Raw genomic sequence first — 19225 nt, 5'->3', positions numbered from 1 at the left:
GTGAACAGTGAAATAACTGCCATGCTGAGGTTTTGGGGGTGAGTTGTTTGTTTTGTAGGGTTTATCTCTGCCAGCCTCTTGCAGGTTAACTCTGCCTTGGCAGAGAGCACTCAGAAGAGATTGCTGTTTCGAGTCTTGCTCAGTTCAGGGAAACTAGAATAACTTCTCACTTTTATTCCTTGGAGGCAACCAACCAAACTTAATTTCCTTTCCAAAAAATGAGAGGAAATGAAAACAAGTGTTTAAAAGAAGTGGAGTATATGCTTAAAACATTTGTAAGAGAGTCAGTTTTAGTTAAAGCGCACACACACACACACAATTATTGTGGTAAAGCTTTCAAGGCATCACCTATTTGACTCATATACTGAAAATTCAGCATATTTACAATTTTAAGCACTTCTTTACAACATTATTCACCTTAAGATTTGTTCATATTTATTCTGCTAACTGAGGTGGCTTGTGCTGATTCAGACCATGAAAGAAGTGTCTGGGTGAGGAAAAGCCCTGGCTTAGGCAGAGAGTAGTGAGTAGTTGTTCAGCTGGACAGGGTGTCAGTGGGAAGACACAGGCCATTAAGTTTAGTGAGTATGTCATTACAAGGCATAAACCAATGGGCAGAGATTTTTTACACACAATGAATGGAAAGAGAAGAATAAGAAGGGGATACGCCAACATTGTGTATGCTATTCCCTGAGCAAATATTACCATCTGGGCATCCACAATTCCAGAAGTTGATCCTTTCTTTACAGGCTGTTAAAGAAATGGAGAATAGGGGATATCCACACCACCAGCACCTTTGTTTAGGGTAACTGCCACAAAGACTTTGGTTCCCACTCCCTTCTGTGGGATGCCCAGCCCACAGTGCAGTGTAAATTGCACAGTGGGCCCTTGGAGCACTGAAGAGGGAAAGTCATTCAGCTTACCAATAATCTTGTTTCTTTAGGCATCAGGCATTTAACTTGAATTAGTTTCTTAGGATCCTGGCTTCTGCTAGATATTTAGAAGTAATTTGGAAAATGTACGCTCTTTATAATTCAACATGAGAGAGTATAAAACCAACAACCTATACTTGGTTAACACAAATTGTAAATCTCATTATTTTGTTTTCCAAATTTTCAGAAATTTTTCAGAGCAGAGTCTCATATTTTCAAGAATTCCTTTAAAATTAGTTATTTAACAGCACATTTAGTAATATTTTAAGCCCCAGCACAATTAATGAAATCTGCTGTTGCCATGCTGCCGTATGAGCAGTACATTAGGCTATGTCATTGCAGTCTCATTTAATCTCTTGCTTTGATTCTTAAACTCTTGCAGCTTCAGAAATTGGCAGTGGCAGGGAGCTCCAGATCCCTAGTGAAGGTTAGGCAAGGAATCTATAAAATAGTTTTAACTGTGCTGCCATTTTCAAAAGAAAGGGTAAGCAAGAGCAGCTGTTCTGGGTGTCCTCTGGGTGGCTTGCAGCCCTTTATCTCTCTGAGCAAAGACTGCTGCTGACTCCTAAGGTAAGCTCAGCAAAGCCAGGAGAGCTGTTGTTTTAGGCACTGTCATTTAATCATCCAAGGTAGGAAAATGCCTCACAGATCTGAGACAAGAATCTGCTGCTGTGCTTACTTTGCTTTGCCTAATGGTCTATCATGTCATTCTATTTTATCTCCATCTCAAGATGGTATGAGGAATCCTCTAGGCGCCCTTTATCTAGTACCTCCTGCAGAACAAATTGCTTTCACTTCTTTAAGTTGTTCTCACTTTTACAGTGATACAGCAAAGGAAAAGAAACTTTCTGATAATTTACAGCAAGAAGTAGATAATGTGCCCTCCTGGCAACGCTGAAGGAGAAGCAGAAAATTTTCATAAACGCATTTCTAAAAGGCAAGATCAGAAACAGCACATTGCAACTTCAGAAAAGCCCTTGCTACAGATTTTGCATTTATGTCCACAGCCTCTTGCAATTTGGGATTGTTCAGCTCTCAGGTAGAGATCTAAGGCTGCTTTTCCATGATAACACAAGCTAATTCTGAATTTTAAAAATAGCACTTCTAAAAGGTTCTATCTGTTGATGCCACAGTTCCCAAAAAATGGGAAATGAGAAGCAAAAATAATCAGCAAAGACTTGGAAGGGTAAAGCAGCTGGAAAGTTGCCTGCTAGAAAAGGATCCTGGGGGTGCTGGCTGGCAGCACCTGAACATGAGTCACTGAGTGCCCAGGAGGCCAAGAAGGCCAATGACATCCTGGCTTGTGTCAGGAACAGTGTGGCCAGCAGGACCAGGGCAGGGATTGTCCCCCTGCACTCAGCACTGGTCAAGCTGCATTGAAAATCCTGTGTTCAGTTTTGGGCTCCTCATGAGAAGAAAGACATTGAGCGTCTAGAGCGTGTCCAGAGAAGGGAAATGGAGCTGGGGGATCTTCTCACTCTCTACAGCTACTTGAAAGGAGGTTGTGGCAAGGTGGGGCTCGGTCTTTTCTCCCAGGTAGCAAGTGACAGGACAACAGAAAATGGCCTTAAGTTGAACTGGGGGAGGTTTAGATTGGATATTAGGAAAAAATTCATCATGGAATGGGTTGTGTAGCATTGGAACAGGCTGCCCAGGGAAGTGGTGGTGTCACCACACCTGGAGGTATTTAAAAGATGTGTAGCACTTTGGGACATGGTTTAGTGTTGGACTTGGAACTGCTGGGTTAATGGTTGGACTCAATGATCTTTAAGACCTTTTCCAACCTAAATGATTTTTTGATTCAATGACTCAAGCTATTTAGGTCAGAGGCCTTTTTCTTCTTTCTGTGTATACAATGCCCTACAAAGCACTGCTCAGGAGCTTGAAACTGTGGGAAGAATACCAAAGGAAGATTTTATCTAGATAAAATCTCCACGGAAAAGCCTCATGGACTTGGTAACAAAAACATTTTTCAAATTAATGTTGGTTTCAAAGGAATATTCACCTAGTACAGCAAGATGAGCTCCATCATTTCGACACTATCAAAGTAAAGGGAAAAAAACCCTAATTCTAAACACAGTTTCATCTATACCCAGAACAGTTTTTCTGACTGTTCAAGAACTTTAAGCAAATGAAAGAAAACATATATTTTATGGACTTTGGCTTCAGATGTTAGTCCAACAAAGAACAGATAGTAAACCTTCCTTGAGGTCTTCTGACATGAGATTTTGCAAATGAAAAAAAGGCAAGATTTTTCTAAGTTCATTTATATTTCTATAAGGATTAAAATAGAACAATATAACAAAAGGATGTCAGGCTTATATAAGGTTCAGCATTTTAAAATAGAACAATATTACAAAAGGATATCAGGCCCTGAAGAAGGCTCAGCAGTTTTCACAGCTCAGGGTTTGGGAAAAGGTAGTTCACAGATGGATGTAGTTCCACAACACCACATGCTCATATCTGGCAATAAAAACTGAAACCTGCTGTTCATTTGAAGACAGGATCTGTGGCGAGGTACAGCTGTTTGTTTGAGCTACAACACTGAAAAATAAACCAGTTAACCAACAGCACAAGTTTGCACCCACATCCTAAACATGTCCATTCAAGGCTTTAATTGCATTTATAACACAGACCAGAATAAATGCTACAGGAGGACCAGAACAAAACCCAGCTTCTGTGATTAAGAAAAAACAGACATGTGCATGCTAATTCAAGCAGCGAAGAAAACTATGTGAGGTTGGAAAAGATGGGAAGAAAGATAGAAACAGCCTGAAAATAATATTAATATAGCTCTGTGAATAACTGATAATCTTCTGGAGATTGTCTGAGTCCTAAGGAGAAAGACAAGGAAAAGGTGTTTTTTATTGCTGAAATGAAAATCTGCAAGAACTGTTCGGTGAGCAAGGTCACTTAGTGGTTTTGGACACAGGATAGTCCATTCAGCCTCAACCCTTTTGGAACTGAGTCAAGAGAAACAATCTAAAGAAAGGGTTGGAGTCAGAAAGTTGCTTGGGCTGTTTAAATGACTCATTAGCTAGAACTCTCAGCCAGCAGAAGAGATTGCCAGATTTTATTGATTCTCCCACTTTCAGAGGTTGAAACTAGTATCTCTTGTTCCCCGGGAGAGATCTGTTCTGATTTTCCTTTCTGTATGAAAGGGCTGCAGCAGGCAGCTCCATGCTCTAAAATAGTTTACCAGACAGTACTTGAGTAAGAAAACAGAAGTTAAAGTGTTCTCTCTCAAGTCCACAGAGCAGAGAAATCCCAAGGAAAACAAAGAAGCAGAAAAACTTCTACACTCATCTAAACTTCAGTTTACTGAAAATTTTCATAGATTTACAAAACATTGTAGATGGAGACTCATTCATACAAAGGCTGAAGTGTATTACAAGCAAAGCTGTTTCCTTCATAGATTATGCTATAGGCCTAAACAGGTTTGACAAGGGCCTTGGTTAATCAGTGGATTAATTTGGGTTCAGCAATTATGTTGGAAGAGAGATGTTCTGTGTTTCATAAGCTATTGCAGTATTCATTTGGACAGTAAAAGCTGTATCAGAAGTAAATTGGTGGTTACACCTACAGGTATTTCTCAATCATAAAAGGTGTATAAGCTTGTGGTTCCCTTGATCTCCCTTTCCATTTTTTGCCTTAAAGAAAACATTGCAGGAAAAAGCAATCCCTAAAATCTGTGAAAAAACTGCAGTTTGCTCCTGTATCTGGATTAGTGGAAGCGATTCATTTGAAGATGATACTTAGCTGTTCAGTAAGCATTGTTCACTCCCTGATTTCTTTACAAGGCAGGAATCAACGCTCCATTCACCAGGTACAAAACATTACAATTTAACTTGTGAGCATATTCTGATTTCCTGACATCATCACTCCACAGAGTTCTCTGAAAAGTTACTTCATGCAAATCAGCCCCGGCCTTTACCACTGGTTTAATGCTAATTGCACAGGTCATGGGAAGAAAACACTTAGGAGCAAATCCTTGTGTTAGCACTTCTTGCAGCACACCAGCAAGAAAGCAAGGCTGGGAATGACTTTCCTGCAATTTCAGACGCATGTGAAACCTTAAAGAAATACCTCCTTTCTCACCAAGGTTCTCAGATTAATTGAGCTGACCCACTCTTCCCACAAAAGTCCGCTTCTGAAAATTAATGCCCTTTTGAAAATTAACTGATATTAAAGGAATTTGACAGCAACAGCAACCTGCTGTGTTCTCTCGACCACAGTCCAAAGATACACCCTCTGGTCAGTGTGATCAGTAAGATATCGTTATCTCACAGCTATACTGCAGAACCATTAGTTGACATTGTTGCCTCTCTCCTGAAGTAGCTGCAGGTGATATGGATGAATGCTATCAGTTAATATCAGATATTATGATCTCATAACAAAATCATACATATGAGGGTAGGTGTTGGGATTTTTTAACCCAATCACTTACTTCCACATTATTGTAGAATGATAAAGTCACAATTTTATTGCAAAAATAAATGATAAAATTCCTAGGAAATTAATCTCTATTCAGATGCTGAAGAAAGTGCAAGTGTACAATAAAAATACTGTATTTTCTTCTGATAAATCCATGAAAAAACACACTGTATGGCAAAGCCAGGTATTTAGTATTCTAGGCCAGTCTCCTCAAATCAGAGCAGCTACTTGCTGCTCTGCTGCCTGGGTAATCTATTAAGCAGTCTTAATCTGACAAATGAAGGACAATGTCATTTTAGTAATGGGCTTCCTATTTGTTTGGGAAGCCTGCAAAGGCATTCTGAGCACTGTCACTCTCATCACAGTCCAGAGGAAGGCATGGAGCTCTCCCTGCCTGGGCTCCCTGCAGCTGGGTGTGCAGGACAAGAGCAGCAGGTCTGGCAGAGCTGTGCTCCCCTAGAGCTGGAGCACGTAGTGGGAGCAGTGTGCTGCATCACTCAGCTACACACCAGGATCCAGCTGCGGCTCTTCACTGTGGCTCAGCTCCCAGAAACAACCAAACCGGCAGAGTCACTTTCTTGCAGGCTAAAATTCACTTATCCTGCTGATTTCAGCTTGGGTGTTAGTCACTCTGCCAGGACTGTTGCCAACCCCCAGGCATTCTCCTGTATGATTTCCCCTAAGGCTGACTTTCAGGCTGTGCATATGTTGGTCCAGTGTTTATTTCTGTTCTTCTCAGCATTTTTAAAATTCCTCCCAAACTCAGCATGGTGATACCTGATGAAAAGAAGGTAGTCAGGAGGCTATTTAAAGGCCCCTTGCCCAGCTGGGCTGTGCTGCTATAACTCTTCTGCAAGTAAAGGAGATGGATCAGAAAATAATGCAAACACTTTTGCAGCAGTATGAGAAGCATATTAGTTCCACTCACACAAAATCAATCAATCTTTAGCAAACAGACCACCCATCACTGTGAGTCCTTCAGTGGATTTCAAGAAGGGAACAATTAGCAGGAAGGCTCCAGTCTTGAAAAAATAAATTAGAGACTACACAACCAGGGTGACTCAGGGCCGCTTCTGATACAAAATACCAGTAAGCCAATTCTGGAATATTCTTGATTTAATCCTCATCCTGTGGTGTTTCAGTCACCACTCTGAATTTTCCTGGATGCAACAATCTGAAAAGCCTGGGATGCTGTTTTTCATGGCCTTTGCTTTTTTGTAGGCTGGGGTTGATGGGAGGCTTTCATATCCACACCTGTGGAAGGAGTAGCTGAAAGCACAGGAGTACACAGAGGAATGAATGCACCAAAACAGAAATCAGGTGCAGTACCTAGTTGGGTCAACACAAGTTATACACCTTCTTCCTTTTAATTCATTTGACCCCTGCTGCAACCTTTTGACTTAAATAAAAAGAGTTGAAACAAGGTGTTTCTACTGAGGATGTTAATTTTTTATAAATTTAAGTCCCTAGTGCAAAGTTAGGGAAACAAATGGAATTCACATCAAACTGGGAGCCTTGGATTCAGCACTCTGCCTAAAGACAAGCTTTCTGACATGGGTAAACCATGTGTCTAATATGTCAGCTAGATACTTTTCCAGCATGGTGTTCATGCGTTGCCTGAGTTTTAACCATCTGGTGAGCACGTTAATTCCTCCAGAAAAGGGAGAGACAGCGGCAAGCGCGGCAGAGATTTGCACAGTTTACATTACAGCTTTACACCCAACCGTGAGGTCGCAGCACCGCGCCACAGGAGCAGGGCTTGGCAACAACCACCAGCACGTCAGAGGAGACCAGACACAACCCTTGCACTCACAGAGACCACATTTCTTCCTCTCTTGGCAGTTGACACAAATTTCTGAGAGTAAAAACATGAGGAGAATAACCATGAGCAGACTGTTTGTGGGAGGTGCCATCAAGGCTCTTGGAAGTGCTACCAGAGTGCACCGTGATGTCCCAGTCTGGTTCAATCACTATTTTCACAACATAGCAGGAGCAAGACACAGGAAATTGTGTGAAAGGAGTAACAGCGCGGAGAGGACACTAAAACCTACTCTTAACACCAGTTAGGGAAAACTAACACAAATAAAAGCTGGCAGGCTCTAACCAGCAGGGTGGAAGATCTGCTTTCAGAAAACAGGCAGGAAAGGTGTGAGGGAACATAACTTCCTTTTATAATTGTTGGTTCTCCTACCTTGGCACAGAAAGAAAGCACACAGATTTTATCCTCTGACTGACTCCAGGTCACTGGAACAAAACATTTCCTTTAATTTTAAGCACAACTGCTAAACAAAATTTTTCTACTCCTATAAGAGGTGATGGTAGGTAAACTTTCTCCTCATCAGCTCTGAGGTGTTTGTAGAGAAATGTATCAGTTAGCATGGCTGGGAATGATGTAATCTCAGTCTCCTTCTGGCAATAGATATTTCTGTCCTCCTTCGACAATTCCATTAAAAGTTTTGCATGAGGCAGAGCGGTCAGTACCCTAGCTACTGTCATCCACATTTCCCCATTCTCTTCCACTGTTGCAGCTTAGAATGTTTAACCAGCTCAGGTATAAAGGAAGGTGTATCTAAAATCCTTCACTGTGGTTTGTCATTACTTAAGACATTTTTTGTTGTTTTTCAAAAATTTGGCTGTGTCATCATTAAGCCATCAGAAATTTGACCCCATTTCATTTAAAGCAGACGAGTTTTTTAATAAGGTTCATTGAGATGACTAAAGTAATAATATCCAGGATTCCACATCTCAGAATGCAGATGAGTATCATAGAAGGATTAATTAAGTGACTTCTGGGAAAAAAAAAAAAAGGTCTTTTCTATTGTCATCAAGTAACATGGAAATGCTCTTAAGTTTCACTGTGTACCAAGTTACAATTTTGACAAAATGATAAAATTCCTCCAGAAGAGTGTAAACCAAAATATTGTTAAGATATCAGGGAACAGACATTGGGCATAAACTCTATGCACAAGCCTTTGTAATTTCAAAGCTTTACACTTAAAGTTGGCTATTTTCACTGTTGGTTTTGTGATTATACAGAGGGGACAGGAAGACAGACCTGAGTGATATGTTTCATGATCACTTCTGCAAAGGTGAAGACAGTAAGAACTTGGCATCCAAAACTATTCTAACTTTACAGCAAATCTCAGGATATGACACAAGACGTGACAAGTCAAAATTTTCCTCAGGAAGTAAATAAAAGCAGAGATCTTGCAAGAAGCTGGTTTAAGGAACTTGAGATTTTCTGTGTCTTTTACCTACAAATAACCAGCTCACTGGGGAGTCCTTGGTTTTTCATATGAATGACAGACTATTAACTTTTAAAATGAAAGTTCTGTCGAGAGTGGATGTGACACGGTGAAAAATGGGAAGGCGTGCTGCATTGCCATCAGTCCACAGCTCTGACATAAATGCTGTTTTATTCACTTCCATCCACAATCCTAAATAATACAAGAGATAGAGCGTACAGAAACTAAATTTCTATATAATTAAATCTACAACTGTGGAATTTGATACTGTACTCAAAGCAAATTTATTTCATTTATTTTTCTGGGCAAAAGCAGAGTATGAAATTTCATCATACATGTTTGTTCCTGCAAAAGTACTGCTATAATTAAAGAAGGATCTTGTGATTAAGATGTGACTAAAAGACAACGGTGACAGAGGCTGTGTACAGTGCTCTACAGCTTACAGAGGTTCTGGTTTGAGTCTGCAGAATGAGGATGATTTAGTCATAACATAAAGTAGACAGGACAATGTGTATTAAAATCCACCTGCAGAAATAATTCATAACTGTGCACTATACCAAATGCAAACCCAGAGCTAGAAGCCATGTTTTATTTTCTTGAAAATGCATTTTACACATTTTAATGAATACTAAAAGCATCAAGAAGCTCAAGGCACTGCACTGGGACTTGATCTAGGAGATGTTTTGTTTCTTTCCTATAGTGTAAACTAGAGAAGTTTAGAGTATCACTGATAGATAACTAATACATTTAGATGTCCAAACCCTCCTGTTTCAATTTATGCTCAATAATCAGAAGGCCAATATCATATCTGAACACATTCCAAATGCACTTAACGCAATTAACTGTGTTTTAGGGGAACAGAATTGTAAATCCAAGCATACCTAGTGGACAGAAAGTATAGATTAACCTCCGTTCACGAGGAAAAAAAGTGATAATTATTTCCTGCATAATATACTTTTCATGTAGGCCTCTTATTTTAACAGCTTTAACCAGAGTAATTCCATGTTATTCACATGCACATCAACTGTAGTGAATCAAGACTTGCAAATTAGAATTTTATTAGCCATAGCAAGGTTAACAAGCAATCTTTCAGTGTAATACTTCAGTGTCATTTACTCTTCCATTTTATCTGACCGAGGCTCCTGATATCCTCATGAGAGACAGAAATTATTCACCCTTAGTGGTAACTATCAACACACGTGGCAAACTGGTCTTGAATGAAGAAGCCACAGTGGCAAAAAAATCATTCACAAACACAACTGCACAGCTTTACATCCCCCTCAGAAACCTGAAAGGTTTGTATATTTCTGCATTATTGTATTTTCTTATTGTATATTTCTGCAGCAAAATCTCCTGACTAGTTTGAAGCTAAAGTTGCAGTAATCAGAATTTTCCTCCCTCTAAGACAACTGATGCTATTTGCTCTTATGTCTTAATCTGTTTGGGTTAAAAAAAAAAGAAGAAAGCCTTCATTTAAAAGTGCATTAACTGCTGCTTATAGGGGCTGGAGCTACATGTGTGGTATTTGTTATCAGCTTCTGAAACATATCCAATGTGATAGTGAGAGCTCCAGAGAAAATAGCTGAGAAATAATTAAATCAATATGCTTTCAAGATGTCAATACAGTTATGTGTTTCTAGAGCATAGATCAGCCTTTGACTCCTATGCAAAGCTCTAAATCTCTACTTTGAGCTTGTACCCACTTTTCTTTACTTGAGAAGTCATTCTGGACAATGGAGGCTCTTTGACAGGAAAGAGTTTATCAGCCCACTGTTATTTTAGAACTGTTCACTTTCTACAAAATATCAGAATTTCTTTCTGAAAAATACTACAGTAAAGAGAATAGATCAGCCAAGTAAACCAAATCACTCATTCTAATCAAGTGGACTAAAATTTGTAAATCAGATCTTATTCTCTGAGCTTTGTAGCTGGAACTTAAGAAGATGGAAGCTTTAGAACACGCCATTTTTGAAGCTCCAGGTAGGATCTTCATGAAGGGATTCACTTGCAGCAGAGCAGAACCAGGTTCCCTCTGTAAAACAGATAGCTATTACCTGAATAATTACCAATGAAGAGCTCAATGGCTCTTTGAGATCCAAAGGTGACACTGACAAAATCCTGATTTACTCTAAGGGAAGCTAAGTCACTAAGACACCCAGATGCCTAAATTTGGGTGTCCTCATATTGTGGATCCCACTCACTACGGAGGGACTTGAATGGTTCACAGGAAGCCTTCTTGAGTCATTATTTTGCAAACTAGAGCATCCAAGGACCTAGAAGGTATTTCAAGCCCCAGTTAAGCCTGATGAAAACAAATACCACAAACTGTAGTTTCCCTTTCCACCTTATTTCAAGATCTAGTACTGCAATTAGAAAGAAAAACTGACACAAAATCTGAAAAGTAACTGCAACTAGACATAAAAAGATTGCATCTTGTTTCAAGGTCATAAAGATATGCTGTGGCATAGTGAGCTTATAATACAAAAAGCAAAATCCCAAAGTTTAGGAGAGCTTACTGTAGCTCTGAGAAAAAGTTAAATTCTAAATGGTTCATGAATTGCAGTGAAAAACTACTGTCTATGTAACTAAACACTAAAATAAACAATACTGAAAAAAAATAATGTTGATTCTGGATTTTGATAAATCTATTTCTTACACAGTTTCATCTCTGCTAATTTGATCATCAGTTTTTATCTGATAATACTGGCTTGATTGCTGGATCAAGTAAGTGCAATGAGTCCTGTTTCTTGACTCTGTCAACAGCATCAGTATGAGCTCTTTTGACTCTCCTTTGCTTAACTGTGGCTTAAAGCTGAGTTCACACGGTTCCATTCAGCAGGGTTCTGCCAAATTATTTTCCAAGAGTGTATCTACCACAAGAGGTTCGTAATACTATGGGATCCTTTCAGGTTGCAGACATTCCCCCACCTCACAGGACTTCTGGGACAGTTAGGCAGGCGTTACTGATACACAATTCCTCTTCCATTTGCAGCCGCATCTCCACTGTTGGCCTAGGAAGTTATAAAGCTTAATCACTCTCTGCTAGGGAGAGATCCATAGGGGATGCAGCTTCTTAGGAACTGGTCCAATTTATTTGATGTCATCATCCCTCGGGGAATGGCATTTACAACTGAGTTGAATGTTAATGATCAGCATTACGGGTTCTAAAAATGGTGAAAGGTTTATGGAATAGCCTCTGTATTTCTTGGATGCAATGTCAAGGATAAATATTAATAGCTCTTCTATAAATATAATAATTTGACCTGCAAAAAAAAAAACACTTCAAAGAGTATAAAAATCCTTCCTAGCATCTTACCAGATCATGCACAATAATGATTCCCTGTATAATGATGGTATTAAATTGTGTCTCAAATTCGTGTCAGTGGAAATTCATTTAGCATTTTTCACTTACAGGCATCAAAGGAAAATTAGTTGAGACAGTCCCACTACTGGCTGTGACAGAAACATTTGTCTTCCAATGTCTGTAAACAAGAAAAAAGGAAATAAGAATTGATTGATAAAAATTTGACTGGAAAAGAGGCTAGCCAGTTATTAGTATAAAAAAACTACTGTCACAAATCTAGCCTGAATAATGCACCATACTGGGAGAAAAGGGTTTCCATACAGCCCAAGGATGAAATCAAATGTCACAAAACTCAAGTTTTGACTGAAGTTTTTGACAACTACTTTCTGATTCTAAAAGGAGTAGGATAAGGTCTTTTTTTGAGAGGCAAAATATTGTAATATTCAATAAGCAACTAATGTTCTGTATTTCCAATACCCTGAGAACAACAGTATGTGAGTTAATTTTAACATGTGGAAAGAACATTTAATTTTATCAGAAGGAAACAATGAAGAATCTAATTTATTCTCCATATGTGTGCATGACCCCCATTGATATTAATAAGGGTTAAGCAGCCTATGGAGAGGAAAATAGGACTCCAGATGAGGCAAAATGTTTTAAGAAAATTACGTGCAGCTTTCTAATGACCACAAAAATTATTTCTTTTTCTGTACCAGTGTAGAGAAAAAAATGGCCTCATATCCAGCCAGTCATGAAATGTTTCTGACTTTCCCAAGGCTATGTGTGTGTGAGCAGTGGTACACACACAGACACAGACACACACAGACACACACTCACAAATGTGCATATGGATGGTGGTTCACAGACACACAAGCACATCCTTCTCAGTTGTTGTTTTCCATGGCACAGGGCTGTTTAAAATACACTGCTCTTCCTACTGGCTGCTCTTCCCAGCTAGGGGTAAAACAAGGAAAATTTTGCTTAATGCATTATTTTTTTTAAAAGTGATTGTTTAAAGTATTGTCAGAGGTAGCCAACAGGGCAAATAAAGGCTGGTGAAAAACCTCCTTTGCCCTATGCTATGTTTGACTGTAATTCCACAAACTTTGGTGAGTGTGGAGGGTAAATCTTGATTAACCATGAGCAAATATCCTCAGTTTCCCATTGGCACTCCTGAAGTGGGACATACTTTGACTTAACACTTTTTGCAGCTCTGGGTAGGTGTACCAGTCACTTCCATTTTCTTTACAGAATGAACTGTGATATAAGAGGTTGGTCTTTGGCAAGTCATTCCATCTAATTATTCATTCTTCTGAGGCATTTCCTTCTGAAGACATAAAAATACCTTGCTGTTTCTATGGTAGAGCTCTTTCAATTTTCTGAACTTTATTGAGAACAGAGTGATCCTTATGCTCTTGTCCAAACCAACCACTGCTAAATGGAACCTCTGCAGATGCTGAAAGGGTTGTCCTTTTATTGGTGTTCACAGCAGAATTTTAACTGAATGTCATTCAACTTTCTTTTCACAGCATCCCCTGGGGAACTGCCTGGGCCTTGAAATCCTGCACTTCATGTTCTCTGTAGCCAAGAACTTGCAAAGCTGAACCAAATCATCCTCAACAATTTTACAGCCCTATTCTGCCCAGCTAAGCTTATGACATGTTAATGTTATTTACACACAGACACTTATTTTGACTCTTTTACATAGCTTTCATCCAATTTTATCTTTAATTTATTGTGCAATTTAAGAATAATGTCATTTGAAGTACTTGCCTCTGATAAAATTCCCTAGAATTTGCATTTCACATAATGTTTTTGCATGCTTCAAAATGTCAGAATAATAATGAGAGCAGGACTTAAAGGTTTTGCTTCCTTTTTACAACTATGGAATGAAAGACAGATTAGGTGTAGGCACCTCTGTTTACTTTCCTTTGAATCATAGACAATAGGATCTTCAGTCACTGATAAAAGCTCATTTGTACTTTGAATGTTTTCCTGTCCACTTAAACTGATTTTATATAACATGCAAAATGGCTATTCAATATTCAGTTAATTATGCACCAAATGGTATAAGGCAAGAATTAGCTTAATCAAGCATTCTTATTTCCTTAGGGAAAAAATAAAACCCAAACAAACCAATCCAGCCAGAAAAAAGTCCAAAACTAGATAAGAGCTATGACAGGTATTGCAGATATACTCCTGGATTGCCTATCAGGAGACATTCATTCTCTTCCTGGTGGGACTCTCTACTTCTGATGGTGATTTTAAACTGGAGATTTCATTTTTCCTTCATTTACTTTGTCAGCTTTTTCCATTGTCAGTCTTAGATAGTTACTTAGCAGATTTCTACTTATGGTACAGGCTATATCTCTGTATCTATATAACTATATATATCAAAATATTTATGGTATATATATATATATATTTAAAAGCTTTTCATTAAAAGGTTTCCTCAGTTGTGCTTTTACCTTTGTAGATACAGACCATATAAAAATAGATATATTTGTAGCAAAACACCTACTGAATATAAATATTCTTGACCATCAATTCTTCAAAATGTTTCCTCAGCTGAGCTTTTATCTTTGAAGTCCAAATATGCACCACCCCACCACCCCCTCAGATCACAAATAACAGAATACAGAAAATACAGATACAGAAATAGCAAATACAAATACAGAAAAACAAATATAGAAATTCTGCACTGGGACCAAGATCTGGCCTTCCCTTCAAAGTCAAGGCTGTCACATACTTAAATGGACCTGACTTAGGAAATTAAAAGAGGCCAACAGCTCAAATTGTGATAGTTCCTGTCCCTATTGCTCACTATCTCTACTCATCTGTAATACTCTATAGCCTGCATACAAGATAACTTTATTTGGCTCTGAATGAAAGACAAACCTGATCCTCTTTTCCTTACATATATTTGGTCTGGATGTTTGAAGCTACAGCAAAGCATGTATCTTCTCAGGCAGAAGATAAATGATTGGGAAAAGTTAACTAAAGAAGCAAGGTAATCAGCTTCATTTCAAAATGTCATATCTTGAAATGAAGCTGAACTTACTAAAATCTAGGTTTCGCCAGGATAGTGGTTCAATACCTAAGATCTGCAGAACATGTTCTATATTATCACTTCTCTCACCAGCTCCTTAGAGCTCAAAATCCCATTTCTAACCTTCTTCGTGACTGAGAAATTATAAGAAGAGATTTGTTGGCAAACCTGTGGTTACCTTGTGACTGCCCTTGGTGGAATAGTACTAAGCAGGTGCATGGGGGTTTTATTGCTTGAAAGGATGTATTTTCCATTATGAATGCAACAAAAACTCTCAGTTTTTGACTAGGAATATTTGCCTCTCCTGCTTTATTTCTCCTCTCTCTACTGCATAAAAATACATATTGACACTACCTTGTGGCATTACAGTTTTTACTATGGTGTATTATAGTTTGAAAATACAATAACAAAAATTTTTATGATAAGTGGTAGCTTAAAGGGAAAAGCAGTATCCAGCAGGGAAATGAAGGGTGAAACACTGGCCTCTTTGAAGTCAGTGAGAAAAACTATTACTGTTGTCAGTAGAGGCAAGGTTTCAGTCCAAGCATTCAGGGAGAAACATGGAGCTGTATATTGATTTTATCTCTTAGGCAAAACTGTAGAGGAAAGAAGAGAAATGCGTTCATCTGGAATCCAGGCTGGTTAATGTCAGTAGGCCTTTAGGAAATTGTGTTACATAGATGAATGGTATGTTGGTCCAATCAAACATCCAAAATCTCTACATTTGACCTATAAGTCTATAAACAAAGAATAGAGAACCCAACTGCAAAACCCATTATGGCCTCTAAGGTTTTTGTTTACATATGTAAAACAGACCATCCAAATCTGAACATATTTAAGAATAAAGCAGCTAAGTTTGAGGCTTCCTCAGCCTGTAAATTGCAAAGTATATGCAATTACATTTAGACAGTGTTTTATAAAGGAGCAGTAAACATTTATAAATAAAACCCATATTAATATGGGAATTCTCCTCTAGTAGCTGCCCCTCTCCAATTTAAGGTATTTGTAGCTAATTAAGAGAATATGGTATCACAGTTAAATAGGGGAAATATTGAGATAAATAATTCATGAACATCTGAAGTAAATAACTTATAAATAGATACTTTGACTAATTTACTTTTGACAAATAAATGAGCAAAGTTTTGTTTTTGCAATAGTCTGATAAAGACAATTTTCAGCCCTGTAGCTGAAATAGAACTTATTTTGGCCAGCTGCTGGTTTAATTTCTAAAGGCTCATAATACACAACCTTGGTGACAAAACATACAGCTCTACCACTGTTTGCGAATTTAGAGTATCTGAATACATTTTTGCATTGAACAGTTCTCCAATCCATCAGCCAAAATTTGTCAGTACCAAGAAATTGTGAGAATGCTGTAATAGCAAATAAATTTGTTAATTAAATCTTGGTAGGTTTGCATATAATTCACATACAAGCTAAAAATGACAGGAGAGTTAAAGTAGCTCTGTCCTGAATTCCACTCTTTCTTCCTTCTTAATGAAAGAGTAAAACTGAGGCTTTGATATCACTGCTTTGTCATGGTAATTGTGAAGTTGTGAATTCAACATGATGATTTTACTGTGGATTGAAGAATGAAGAGGTGTTGAACTATAAGGAAAAGAATCTATTTAAATGTCAGTCTAGATAAAAGGCCGAAGGTTAATAAAAGCTATACATTGTACATCATGGAGTTTCTTTTTAAGTGTGATGTACTTGAAACAATTCTGTATGAAAATCTCAGTTTATGCCCATTAGGCCCATATTTCATATTGAAATATTCATATTTGTTAATACATAGTAACATAAGAATTAAAATACTCAGAAAGGGAGACTGATTATTGTTGTTAAGTTCATCAAAATAGTTTCTAGTCTTGTTTTTATCACCTCTTCACCTACATCAAATTATTTGGTAATTCAATTGCTTCCAATAGCTATAAAGGGAAGTTGAAAATAGCTCTTATACAAACATGACCTTCACACTAAATAGGGATCCATTCTGTTCAGAGTAAAGCAGTAAGAAACACGGAGAAAAGTCCTCTTTTCCTGTATCTGTAGGACTTGTTTGATACTAGTTGCCTGGACCAACAAAAGGTTTCACTGTCCAAAATTATTAGTGTTTATGGCTCAGTAAAAAAACAATCAGACATATGTTTAAATATTTAGTAGCTTTGTGTTCCACTTCTTGAGAAATTTAAAGAAACACTGTCATGTTCCAAAGTAAGAGTGTAATCATGATATAAAAGAGAACTATACTGCAAATAGTCAGAACTTTCAAATTCTGTTCTCTGAGGCAAAATATTTGAAACTTGATGATTGTTATTAAGAAAGGAAAAACACACTGAAGTTCAATCTCACCTGAACAGATTCTGTACAATTTATGTTTTGATAATAAAGTCTAATGATAGTTACATAGTTGACTGGTAATTTCAAAATCTTTATCAGTTGCCGATTACAGCTTAGAGCTCCACAATGAAAAACTTTGAAAACAACATAACAAGGAAATTCTCTACCCCAGCAAACACCCTATCTGAGATTTAATTAAAATAGGATGTATGAGACAGGAAGAAAGAGAAAAGGACAAATAGGATGGATGTTCATAAATTAGTCATAGCAGCAGCTTTAGCACTCACAAATTATGACCAGCCCATTTGCTGTATGTTTTGGGGTTTTTTTTGCAGAGCTAACAAGATTCGATAGATGCCTCTAGTTTGTTCACCAATTGAAAGTGCACAGCTAAAAATTGCACCAGGCTTTTGGGGTCTCAATCCTTCCTCTTTGGAGTATGAGGAAAAAAGTGAGAAATCACAGAGAGTCTTGAACTACACCACCACCTGCTGTTGCAATCATTATGACTCACATAATTTATTCATACCCAAATACAGTGTGCATCTGCTATTTATTGATATTTTGGTTTATTTTTCTTATTATAGCTTCTGCTTATATTGAATAAAGTTTCCAAGTACTGTGGAGAGTATATAAATATGGATTATATATTGTTTATAAAGGCCTTTCCTTTTCATGGCATCAAAGAATGAAAAATGCATTTCCTCCCTTTCCAGCTAAGCAATATAAACATCAAAGGAAGGATTAGCATTTTAGGTCTTTGCACTCTAAATCTTTGTGTCATATGTCTTGCTGTCTTGCACAGAACATTTATATTTCTATACCTATTACATAATCAGAGCAGTGGGCCAAACATCTTTACTTTCCTCTTATTTGCATAATTAATTAAATTCCAACATTTTTGCCAAGCTATCTACACTCACGCTGAAATAACAACCACCACATTTCAATCTGAAATAAATTCATTACCTAGGATGCAAACTGCTGCTCTCCCTTCCAGGTGAAAGTTTATGGCACACAGTCAGCCCCTGCTCCTGTGCTGCACTAACCCAGCCATCAGATATTGCAGATTATGGCAGATTCCATAAACATAAAATCCCAGACGCCGTGACTGCAAAACCAGAAGGGCCTTGAGGATTGTGCTGCAGCCACCTACAGGGGCTTGGCTGCCAGAAGGCAGCACAAACCTTGGCTGTCATATGGGATGGGGAGGGCTTGAGGTTGAAGAGACTCAAGATGTGCTGATTTCAAGCCAGATTTTTTTAGGAGGGTTCTTATGAAATGGTTCCTGTGTAATGGAAACTTCAACAGCTTAAAGATAGCAATGTAAATGATTGCCTGCCTTGGATTAATTTCTTTCAGACGAAGTAATCCAGCCTGATACAGAGATCCATGTTACTGCAGGCCGTATTTAGTGACCCTCTTTTTTTTTTTATTCCTCATCTATACTTGTGTTTTAAATCTCTTTTTCTGCAGCAGAAAGCATTCTGCCAAGTCAGTAAAATGAAATAAATTCTATGCAGAGGTCTTTCCCTTCACTGTGAAAGTGCCTACTGTGCCTAAAGTTGAATAAGAGGAAACCAGGATGTTAAATATATGGATACTTAATAATAAGCCATTTGGTCAATAGGGAAAAATCTGGCTTCTTGAAGGAAAGCAGCACAGCTCTTCCTGCTTTCCTTTATTTATTATTTCTAGGTTTTCAATCAGCTGTACAGAAGGGTGACTTTCTGCTTGCTTTTATCACATGGGAACATTAACAACTATTTGTCAGCTAGGATTTGTCCTCACAGAGTCACTGCAAGTTAGGTATGATAGTGATGACCATGCAGAAGGCAGGTGGTCCCTCTCATCTGCAGAGCCTTTGTTCTGAAATAAGGAGACAAGCCAGTAAATACCAGTTGGCTGGGGAACCAAG

This window comes from Pseudopodoces humilis, chromosome 1 (genome assembly GCF_049639895.1).
Source record: "Pseudopodoces humilis isolate 2021_Gansu_Grassland_sample_001 chromosome 1, ASM4963989v1, whole genome shotgun sequence".
Lineage (NCBI taxonomy): Eukaryota > Metazoa > Chordata > Aves > Passeriformes > Paridae > Pseudopodoces > Pseudopodoces humilis.
This window is presented reverse-complemented; position numbering follows the sequence as displayed.